The sequence below is a fragment of the Haemaphysalis longicornis genome, unplaced genomic scaffold, assembly GCF_048455015.1.
Source record: "Haemaphysalis longicornis isolate Haplotype H1 unplaced genomic scaffold, Haemaphysalis longicornis Haplotype H1 scaffold_2, whole genome shotgun sequence".
In the NCBI taxonomy this organism is placed as follows: Eukaryota; Metazoa; Arthropoda; class Arachnida; order Ixodida; family Ixodidae; genus Haemaphysalis; species Haemaphysalis longicornis.
Window position 1 is genome coordinate 17,958,930 of NW_027526295.1, and position 12,412 is coordinate 17,971,341.

A 12,412-nucleotide genomic window follows, 5' to 3' on the forward strand; every position below is an offset into this window, starting at 1 on the left:
TACCAGCCTTGTTAATAACTATTTTTGGAATTGAGCTAACGGTGGAAGTGTTAACAGCAGGTGATGATGTGACGTCCTCTCGGGTAAACACTAAAGAAAAGGTGTTATTCAGGACCTGCGCGCGCTCGGCCTCGGGGATTGCGTCGCCTGCAGCATTAGAAAGGGTGATGTCGGGATAGTTAGAAGGGTTTATTGTGCGGCAGAACTTTTTTGGGTTGTTAGTTAACATTGACCGCAGATCACGGGCGAAAAAGTTACCGCGGGTTGATTTTAGTAGAGATTGGTAGTGACTGTCACGGGGCCACGGCACTGCCGCTGCGGGTCAACGCTCACCCATCATGTATCTGCAGGTGCTGCTTTTTGCCGTCGTGGGCCGGCTGTCGTCTGCATCATCGGATGACCTACGGACTACAGTCATCGAAGATTCTGGCAGCTTTTACGCGTACCACAGCCCGTTTATTTATTTATTTATTTATTTATTTATTTATTTTTTTTTGGGGGGGGGGGGTTTGGATGGTTTGCCGCCAGATCTGGACTTCCCCGTGTTTGCCGTCCGGCAACATGGTGCAACATCGGCTGACCCACCCCTTCAAAAGCGCGCCGACTGCATCGACACTTCGGGCCACGGCACTGCCGCTGCGGATCAACGCTTACCCGTCATGTATCTGCAGGTGCTGCTTTTTGCCGTCGTGGGCCGGCTGTTGTCTGCATCATCGGATGACCTACTGACTACAGTAATCGAAGATTCTGGCGTGTGCTCGGGTACGCCTTTGAGCAGCTTTTACGCGCACCACAGCCCGTTTTTTTTGGGCTTCAGATGGTTTGCCGCCAGATCTGGGCTTTACCGTGTTGGCCGTCCGGCAACATGGTGCAACATCGGCTGACCCACCCCATAGAGTTTCATACTAATATATTAGTATGAAACTCTATGACCCACCCCTTCAAAAGCGCGCCGACTGCATCGACACTTCGGGCCACGGCACTGCCGCTGCGGATCAACGCTCACCCATCATGTATCTGCAGGTTAGTTATTACGACTGTTGTTCCTACCTGGATGATGATGTTTGCCTTTTGGCGGTGTCGTGGCCTTCTGGGTTCTTGAAATTTGCTCGGAGTGCAGCGTTGTACCTCAGCCGCCTTTTGTTACTTCACGGTGACGTGGAGGAAAATCCTGGACCAATGAATAAGTGCCAGGAAGAAAAATTGAACTTTGTGCTCGATGCTGTTAAGCGCCTAGAAAACAACAGCGCTACCTTACTGGAATCCGTAAATAAGGTTTTACTAACACATATTGCTATTCAAAACGATGTAGAACAGCTCAAAACTCGGGTACAGGCTATCGAATCTAAAATGGAAACCAAAGATAACACCGTAACTCTACCGACCCACGACCAACATTTTTCCGCATTACATGACAAAATCTGCGACCTGGAAAATCGCTCTCGGTGTTCCAATGCTCTTTCCTTTGGCATAGATGATAAAGAACCACCTGAAACATGGGATGTAACTGAGGGTCTCGTTAGGACATTTTGCGCGTCAAAGTTAGGCGTAACAGTGGGTTCCGTTGCCCGAGCTCATAGATGTGGGCGTTTTGTACGGGACAAAAAGAGGCCCATTATAGCCAAGTTCTTTAACGATAGGGAAATTGAAGCAATTTTGAACAAAGGACCTAAACTAAAAAATACGCCCTTCAGCATCTCGCGCGATTACTCGCTGCCCGTTCGCGAAAAGCGCCGAAAACGTGCCCACTTCAAGAAATCAGTGGCGAAGGAGGGAGACCGCTGCCGCCTAATATTTACTAAGCTATTCGTGAATGACGACATCTACGTGTGGGACACTGAAAATGAATTCGCTGTCCGATTAAATTCTCGTGATAACGTACACGCGGCGCTAACTCCCGTGAGCGACACGAGTGAATGACGCGGCTTTCCCCCGAGAATTAAGTGTTCTTCGCCACTTGTACCCCGCCCCATAGTCAAGCATTTTCCATTCTTGTTTACAAATATCCGTACTGTTCTTTCAAAAACTGTCCCTCTTTCTTCACTCGTCGTCAGAATCAGTAGTAATATTAACCGAAACATGGCTTAATGACACTGTTAGTGATAACAATATCTTTGTTTGTGCATCTGAATTCAACTTTTTTCGTTGCGATCGAAAGCACCGAAGGGGCGGTGGTGTCCTCCTTGCCGTCAAGAACGATCTTGTTGTTACCCCCATCTCAATATGTTCTTTTCTAGAATGTGCCTTTGCTTCCTTGAAGTGCGCTGGTAATCATGTTATAATTGCTGTTTTTTACCGTCCCCCCGATATGGGTTGCACGTTTTCGGATGAATTTTCCCGTGTTCTGGGCGATATTCATACCTGCTTTCCGAACGCTGTTCTTATCATTTTCGGTCATTTTAATTTTCCTGCCATTAAGACCTCACCGTTCCACCAAGTGATGTTGGAGCGCACAAATTTTTGCAGAGTTGCCTTGACTTTTCTTTAACTCAACTAATCAGCTTTCCTACACGCTGCTCAGCAACAAGTTCGAATATCCTCGGCCTAATTTTAACAAATCAACCCGATGCTTGCTCGAACATTAATATTTTTGATGGTCTTTCCGACCATGCCATTATTACCGGAAACCTGATTCGCCCAGTTGTCGAAAAAATAACAACTAACAAATCGATTAGGTGCTATAACAGAGGTAACTTTGATGGCATAAATAATGAATTATCGGCCTTTTACGAATAATTCATACATGGTCACCTCCAGCGCACCACTCAAGAAACTGGTTGCTATTAATAAATAAACTTACTGGTCTCATGAACAAATTCATACCTGTCATCACTGTGAGAACCCGAAGCACGGTTCCTTGGCTTACTCAGCAGCTCCGACGGTTCAACAACAACAAAAAAAACGTTTATATAAACAGGCTGTCCAAACTCTTGGGCGAAATACAAAAAAAGCGATAAAGAATATCAGTCGCTTTAAAAATCTACCCGATATAGTCCCGATATTTAAAATCTGATATAGTCCTAAGATTCTGGCGCGTTGTTAACCCCAAATGTTATCCTGATATAGTCCTAAGCAATAACGATAGCGTTTCAGTTCCCACATCGCAAAGCGCAGAGGTCTTAAACCAGGCGTTATCCTCAGTTTTTACCAGAGAAGACGTTTCATCCGCTCCCATATTGCATAGTATCAACAGCACAGTCATGCCGGAGATTGTTAGCAATGAGGCGGGTATTCTGTCCCTTTTACAGAAACTGAAAATTTCTTCCACCTCGGATAATATAGGCTTTAATAATAAAATCCTCAAATCTATATCATTCAGCATCACCCCCTTTTTATGCGCTCTCTTTTCACAGTCTTGGTCTACCGGAACTCTACCTCAAGACTGGCTAACAGCTAAAGTCGTCCCCTCTTCAAATCGGGTGACCATTCCTCACCGCTAAATTACAGGCCCATTTCCTTAACTAGTACCATTTGCAAACTCATGGAGCATATCATACACACGAGCACGAGGTCACGGGTTCGATTCCCGGCCGCGGCGGCCGCTTTTCTGATGGAGGCGAAAAGCAAAAATGCCCGTGTGTACGAGATTTCGGCGCACGTTAAAGATCCCCAGGTGGTCAAAATTAATCCGGAGCCCTCCACTACGGCGCGCCTCATCGCCTGCGTTGCGTCGGCGCGTTAAACCCTACAATCAATCAATCAATATCATACACACTCAAGTCATAAGCTATCTGGAACGTCACAATATCATCTTCAATTTTCAGCACGGTTTTCGCAAGGGATTTTCATGCGACACCCAACTTGCCGGTTTTGTTCACGACCTTCATAAATCTATAGATGCTGGTTGCCAGGTCGACGCAATTTTCTTAGATTTCGCTAAAGCTTTTGACCGCGTTCCTCACCACAAATTACTACTAAAGCTAGAACAACTTAACATTCATTTTAACGTTCTTGCATGAATAAAAGCTTTTCTCTCCTCCAGGTCTCAATTCACCTTTGCTATGAATGTTTATTCTTCCTCTTTACCGGTAACATCTGGTGTACCCGAAGGGAGTGTTCTTGGTCCTCTACTCTTCCTCGTTTATATTAATGATCTACCGAATTCGAATTCTTTATCTTCACACGTTCGACTTTTTGCGGACGACTGCGTAATATTATTTACCGTAACATTTCTTCTGATTCGGACCGCTTAGCTTTGCAATCTGACCTTAACAAAATTAATCATTGGTGTTCAACTTCGCTCATGTCGTTAAATGTTTCTAAAACAAAGTGTATGTCCTTTTCTAACGCTGCTACCCGTTTTCCTAGTCAATACTCGTTGAATAATGGCACTTGAGTTAACATCTACTTACAAGTACCTTGGCCTCCACTTTCAATCGGATCTATCATGGCACCATCATATAGAACTCACTCTTGCAGCTGCTAATCGGTCTCACGGGTTATTGAAACGAAATCTTAAACATGCTCCATCGCACTTACAAAAGCTTGCTTTTACCACTTTAATTCGCCCTAAAATATAATACGCCAGTGCCATTTGGGATCCTCATCAAGCCTACATCGTATCAAATATTGAATCCTTGCAAAACCGTGCTGCTCGTTCCATTTACTCAGATTATTCTTTTTATTCCAGCCACTAACTTAAAAAATTGTGCTGAGCTAGAGGGTCTGGCCCTTCGTCGGAAATATGCGCGCTTATCACTTTTGCACAAACTTTACAATCACCCGTCATTACATGACAGTTTCTTTGAACCCTCCTGTTCCATCTTTCCACGCCGTGATCATCCTAACAAAGTTAAGCGCCCGCTATCTCGCACACTTCGTTTCGCTCAGTCATTCATCCCGCGCACTATTATTCAGAGGAACAGTTTACCCGCACACATTGCCACCGGGAAAGACTCGGCTAAGTTTTTAGAGCTCATGCGCGCTACGGTGACCAACTAATTATTTTTTTTTGCTTTTGTTGTTCTGTTTTCGTTTCTCTTTTGTTAACTATTGTATAACGACATGCAATTGCTGCCCGTATTCATGGTTTGCGTTTTGTTGCAGTTGTTACCTTGCATTGTATCTTGTTTTACTGCTTCTTTTCTGTTTTTTTTTCTTTTTTTGTTTTTGTAGTTTACACACCATGTGGTATTGCCCCCTCACCCCTATGTAATACCCTCTTCTAGAAGGCCTTTAGGGGTAACCTGAATAAATTAATAAATAGACTGTCACATAATTTGTAACGTTTCCAGGAAGCTGAATCTTTGTGCTTATTGGCCTGCCTGTAGAGGCGCTTCTTGTTATTAAGTCGGCGCAGCTGATTATTAAACTGTGTTAGTGCAAGAAATTGTTATGACGGGTACAAATTTATTTATGAGCTCGGGAAATTTAGTTTTAAACAAACTCCAGTTGTTCTCTACTGATCGGGTTGGAAAATCTTCGAGAAAACCTTCTGCGAAGGTAGACAATTCCTGGTTTATTCCATCATAGTTTGCCCTTCCGTAACACATTATTTGCTTTTTAGTGACGTTCTTTTAACTGGTGAGCATTTCAGGTTACCTGTGATAATGGAGTGATCGGAAAGACCATCAAGATGTATATATCTGAACAATGATTGGGGCTGTTTGTTAAAATTAGGTCAAGGATGTTAGCTCAGGTTGCGGAACGCCTTGTGGGCTGAGTGATTATTGAAACAATGAGAAATCAAGGGAGGTGTCGAGGAAAGCGCTAGCCTCTTATTCCGTGCATTAGATGCATGGTCGCCGAATTGAACCTATTGATGCCGATCAGACAAATATTTAGCTATCCATTGCAGGATAGGCCCGTCACCCAGTATTTCTTTGCACTTAACAAGTAAATGTACATGAGACACGCAATCAAAAGCATCTAAATGGCCTATAATTATGACGTCAATTTGAGAATGATTAATGCACTTCGCGAGGCCGTGCACTGTTTATAGAAGCTGTGTTACCGTGGATAACCCACAACGGAATCCGTGCTTATTCGTATTAAGAATTTCATTCCGTTCGACAAATTCAGATATATGTTTCATAATAATATTGTAACAGTGTATTATTACAGGGGCGATGCGGTCAATCCCACTGGCGTTAGCGCGAGAGTGTACAGAACGAAGAGCAGGATGAAGGCCTCTTGCCGGTGCTCTTGCTCCAGCTGTGTCGCCATTTTGACTCTCCCTCTGCTCAGTGATTAAAAGTGCCACCTAGTTTTATCCACAAGCTACATTGTTGGTCGAGGTGCGGGGTAGACACGTGAGGGGAGACACTCGCAGCAGCACACATGCGGTATTGTTGCAGAGCTTGAGCGTTCATCCACCCACTGATCATCCACCCAGCACAGCCCATCACAATTACTGTAAACGGTATCGTTCGCGCAATCGACAGATTGCCCCTGAGCTCAAGTCCAGGTCCTGATGGTGTCGGAACAAAGCTTCTAAAAATAACATCTCCATGGTCAGCCTTTTTACTTTCGCTAGTATTTCAGCAATCTCTAGACACTGGATGGATTCCAGACGATTAGAAACTTGCTTATGTAGAGCCTCTGTTGAAATCTGGCGATAAAAATTCTCCCTCCAACTACAGACCAATTTCCTTAACTTCCATATGCTGCAAATTGCTCGAACACATCATTTACACCCATATAATGTCACATTTAAATGCGAATAACTTGCTTTTCTAAAATCAGCATGGCTTTAGGCATAAACGGTCATGTCAAACTCAGTTATTTGAATTAATAACAGACGTTCATGAAGCCTTACATACCAAGAATTATATCGATGCAGTTTTCATTGACCTGTCCAAAGCCTTTGATCGTGTGCTTCACAACCGTCTACTCCGGAAATTGGCCGCCTTGGAACTTGATGAAGGCGTAACTAGCTGGGTAAAAGAATTCTTATCGGAACGCTCTCAATCAGTAATAATAGATAACTGTGTTTCAGAGACCACATGTGTCAAATTTGGCGTTCCCCAAGGCTCTGTCTTGTGTCCTTTGCTTTTCTTGGTCTACATAAATGACATCGCCACTAACATGACTTCAACTATACGACTTTTTGCTGATGATTGTGTTTTGTACAGGCAGATATCTACCCGAGATTATGTTACTGATCTTCACGATGACCTAACTAAGCTAACTGAGTGGTGCGAGAGATGGCAAATGCAAGTAAATACCGAAAAAACAAAACACATGACATTTTCTGTGCTTTCTAGAACCCCTACAAACTCTTATGTAGTAAACGGCACTGTTATTGAAAACGTAACTAAACTTAAATATTTGGGCATCTTCTTAACGTATCATCTGTCATGGAGAGCTCATATGGACTCAATTATTCATAAGGCTTTGAAAAAATTAGGTTTTTTTAACGAAGCTTATTTTTAGCCAATGCTGATACTAGACTTCATGCGTACACTACTCTGATCCGGTCATCTCTAGAATACGCATCGATCATCTGGAATCCTCATCAAGACAATTTGACTAACCTACTCGAGGCAGTCCAGAACAAGGCTGCAAGGTTATTTTGCGTTCTGACTCTCGAGACTAAAATGTATAGGCCTTTAAAAATTCTCTAGGTCTTTTAAACCTTAACGTGCGTCGTAAATTATCTCGTCTTGTTTATTTCCACTGACTGTATTACAACGGCTCGCTATTTTCTTCAAAACATATTTTTCCAGCGCATCACATCTCGTGACGGGTTGATCATGCGCACAAGGTGTCACCAGTTTTTGCCCGGACAGAAAAATACAAATCATCTCCCCTCCTCGTATCAATAAATGACTGGAACCATCTACCCGCCAGTATAGGATCCCTAGCGGATGCTTCATTTGAGGCCGCGTTACTCGGTCACCTTCAAGCGGAAAGTGCTGTTTAATTCTTCCTGTAGCGCTTCTTTTTCCTTAGTAAACTTGGTCACACCGTTTATACTGTTCCCTGCTTTTTTTCGCCGCCTGTGTACCTTTATCTTGCGATGTTTTTTTGTGTTCACACTTGTATCAATTGTTTATCTGTACTTTTTTTGCATTCTGTGTTGTAGAAAATCCCCCCCCCCCTATGTAATGCCCTGACGGGCCCTTAGGGTACTGAAATAAATAAATAAATAAATAAATAAATATGTGGCGGAGTAGGGAGAAGCCGGCTGCAGCCGCCTGCAGCCGCCTCCTCTCTACTCCGCCCCATACGCTCAAGCTCTGCAACAACACAGCACGTGTGCTGCTGCGAGTGTCTCCCCTCCCGTGTCTACCCCGCACCTCGAACAGCTTGCCTTACTTCCTCTCTAACCACTTGAGCGAGAGAGGCACATACCAGCGGAGCCGTAGGCAGTTGCGAAATACGGAGTTCTTCCCGCACACCAGAACGAATTAGCTCTCGTAGAGAATCCTGGCTGGTGGTCAATGCAGCAGACAGCACATCCGCTAGCGCGCAGCTGAGATTGCGGTCATACTGTCTGGCGCTCTGTTGCAGTGTCCTCTCCATTGTCGATGCCTCAGCAATAAATTCTGCGGCGATGTGCGGTGGCTGGCGTACAAGCCCCGCAAAGAGCTCCTTTTTCACAACTCGCATTTTGTCTTCAGCCATACTCGGGTCTGCGCCTCTTAAAAGGCGGTACATGTCCTCACAGTACATTGCCCCGTTCTCATTGGGACGCTGATTTCTGGTGTGTAGCGCAGCTTCGGCCTTTTCCCTCCTGTCGCCTCTTGTATAGGCAGCCAGAAACCTACTGCGAAATTTGTCCGAGGTTGGGAACTCCCTTTCGTAATTCTCAAACCACGTCTTCGCGTGGTGGTCGAGCAGAAATACAATTGTCGCCGTTTCAGCACTGCATCCCATCCATTAAAGCTCGTTACGCGCTCATACACGTCAAGCCAGTCCCCAGCGCTCGCGGCTGATGGATCACGAACTGATGGGGACAGAATAGTCGGTCTGCGCCGTAGTTGAGGTCATGATGTGTATTCTCGCGCTCCTGGTGGTCTCTGGCAGCACTCCAAATTTGGGTGAAGCACCTTGGAGTGGACAACTGCTGCGTTGGGGAACATGAGTCAGCTCCGTTCGAGGGACGTCGTCTCTAGCAAAGCTATGTTCTTGACGCATACAGGGTCAAAACCCGCACCCTCCACCATAGACTACGGCTGGTACTGGAGGCTGTTAGTTCGGCTGGTTTAACTAAAAATCCGAAAAAGTGCCACTTGGGTACAAACAGCTACGTTTTCTTGGCCACGTTATCAGCGCAGGAGTGTCCCCAGACCCTAAGAAGGCGGCTGCTGTCGCAGGCTTCCCGAAACCAGCCCACAAAAAAGCTGTTGGGAGAGCAAGACGTTGCTTTCAACAACCTGAAAAATCGGCTGCAAACAGCTCTGGTTTTTGCTCATTTTGACGAACATGCGGATTCCGAAGTCCACACAGACGCCAGTAATGTCGGCCTCGGCGCGGTCCTCGTGCAGTGAAAGGACGGTGCGGAAAGCGTCCTAGCGTACGCAAGTCGCACACTCTCCAAAGGAGAGGCCAATTGCTCCACGACCGAGAAAGAGTGCCTCGCCGCAGTCTGGGCCATCAGCAAGTTCCGACCATACCTCTAGGGTAGGCCATTTAACCTCGTCAGCGACCATCACTCGTTGTGCTGGCTGGCAAACTTAAGGAACCCATCTGGGCGCCTCGCTAGATGGAAACTCCGGCTGCGGGAGTACGACATGAAGGCCGTCTTGAGTACGACATGAAGGCCATCCATAACGATGCCCACAGTTTGTCCCGCGCACCTGTCTACTCACCAGGCCAAGAAATAGAGGAGTAAAGACCGTTTATCTCAGCAGCGCTTAAAGGATTACTGACACCAAGTTTAGAGGCCTAAAGAACGATATAATTGGCTTCAGTGGTTTGTACAGATTCCCCGCAGAAATTTTTGCAGCGACCCGAGGCTGGAAACGCATCTGCAATCGATTTCAATTCTCCTGGCCCCGAGCTACCACAAATCGGCAGCAGTAGCGAAATCGCTATGGGTGTGACGTAAGACTAGCCCGCATTTGCGGGCGATTCAGCATGACGTCGTACAGTTTTTTCCGGAACCTGAAACAACAGCCTGCACTGCTGTTGTGGGTGGTCGCGCTTCGATAGTAGGCTTGGCTGCGATATCGCTGTGAGCAAGGCAAAGTGCGCACTTAACGTTTTGGACGGTTTGCCTCAACAATTCGCGCTTGCTGTTATCTTGCACCGGTGCGAAGACTGTGTGGTGTCTGAGCGGCCCGTACGCGTCGCCAAGCACGCCGAAGTTCTATGGCAAGCTCACGGAGTGCAAAGTATTGCTCAGTGGCAGCCTGTCCTAGTAAATCCACGGACGCCGCCAAGCTGCATTTTTTCGCCCGGGACGACGGGGAGCGCAAAACCTGGGCTCAGTTCGTGCGCGGCAGTGCCCGCAAGAACTGGTCGCCCAAGCCGGGCAGCAGAATTTGCTTGCTGCACTTCTCGGAGGAGTGCTACGTGCAGAGCCTGAAGTTGACGCAGGAGTTCGGGCGTCTCCACTCAGATTTGCGCCTACATACAAATTTCCGTATTTTGCCTGGTGCCATGCCCACGATTGGCGTGCCCACCGCTAGCGATCCTGCACACGGGGGTCGAACACAACCGAAGCGCCGGAAATTCGAGGTTAGTACACGCCTTATGATCTGAATGCGGCCGTTCGTTTGTTCCGGCGGGATCGTGATGTTTGCCGTTTCAACTGCTTACGCAGGGGTGCAGCGAGGCTGGTTGCACTGGTGGCACCCAGAGCTCTGTCGGTAGCTTGTTGGGCGCCGCTGATGTGGACCTTCGCACAGATGGTTCTGCAAACGTCGGTTCGTATATGCTAGCGCGTTACCCTCTGCTAACCTTGCGAGACGTAGGCGATCGTGCATCAAGGTAGGCGATACATTGTGCTCAATCCAGTATAAAGTTTTGTGCTAGGAAGCCTAGGTTCTAGTGTAGTGTGCATAGGGACGAAGGGATGTTATATTAGCTACTTGGGTGCGTAGCAAATGACGCCTCATTGGTGAGGTGCCAAATGTGTTGGTCGGTGCAGTCTGCCGTGTATCCCACTGTTTTTTCGGTCGATCGGAAACATTAGGTCTTGAAGCCAGTGATAGCACACAAAAATGTCTGGGTGGATCCACATAGCTCCTTCACTCCGCTAGCCTGAAGGCATTGATTTTTAGCAGGGCGCTGGCCCTGTTACAACTGAGCTTCATTATGTACCATAGAAGCACTTAGTTCTGAATATTAGGACTTGCTCTTATTCCTGCTAAACTTCAGAAAGCCGGCTGGGAAGTTGACTTCGCAGGGTAAATAAAAGTGCGCGTTCTTAGTTCAGCTGCTAATGAGAGCGGCAGAACAGCTAGGTCCTTGCTTTAATGACCATAGCCCAAACAGCGGAGCTGCACACAGCATACAGAGAAGTTTTTGCCTAATAATTTTTAATTTCATTCGCCACTGCCTTACATGTAGGCTTTTTTTATGCTCCAGATTCCGTTGGTTCATTGGTCAATTTGGTTGTGGCTGCACCATGCTCCGATGAGCCGCCAGCACCACATTCCAGGGCCTCCGATGCACAAACACAGTGCTACATGCAAGTAGCACTGAAAGCGACGCAAGCGTCCATCAAACTAAAGACAAAGTCGATCAGGATGCAGACAGAAAGCAGGACAAGAGAAATAGGTGTGCAGTAATGCATGTCACTGCACAGCTTTGATAAGTACTGTAAACAAGCGCAATTACGCACTGTATGAAACTAAATCAACCCCTGCCTGCAGCGTGCCAAACTGATTTGGCTCTTCCGGAAAGCCTGCTGCTCGTGGAAACATGTCAAGCGTCTACGCCGGTGCCAGAGTGGTCGGGACCACCGCTTGGCGAACTGTCGCTCACATTTGACGATGACCCCTTGGTCAAAAACTGCGAGCCAAGCACTCCAGAAGACTTGGAGTGCTCAGGAGCATCACTCATGAATCCCTCATCGGGGCATGAGCCAACCGCGTCAGACCCATCATCAGTGTAAGCATCTGACGGCACAACATATTGCCTCTTTATCACAAGGGTTTCATGCATCGTGGTACTTAAGTGATATTTCTGGTCGCATGACCTCAGCTATCATTCATTGAACAATGCAATTGTAAAGACTAAGCTGCCTGTAAACAAACCTGCAAGAAGCATTTTTTGCGCTGGGTGAACAAGCACAGCGGTCAGCAGCACCACCACACATCTGTGCGTGCTTTTTCATCAAGAAAGGCAATTGCTAGTCATGAGATATTGCGAAAGTTGGGGGGACGCTTACTCCACGAGCACTATTCAAAAAAGAGGCATCTATGCTACTTGAAATAATAAAACCAAATGCAAGTGTAAAAAGTATACATTATATACTTTTTATTTCCAATAACGTCAGCATTGGCTCGTGGCTGAATGG

General features: G+C 46.4%; 1 pseudogene; it reads left to right on the forward strand.

Annotated features, from left to right (window-relative positions):
- The first annotated feature begins 338 nt into the window (after positions 1-338).
- On the forward strand, positions 339-6,413 carry LOC144167850 (uncharacterized; annotated as a pseudogene).
- Positions 6,414-12,412: the final 5,999 nt, after the last annotated feature.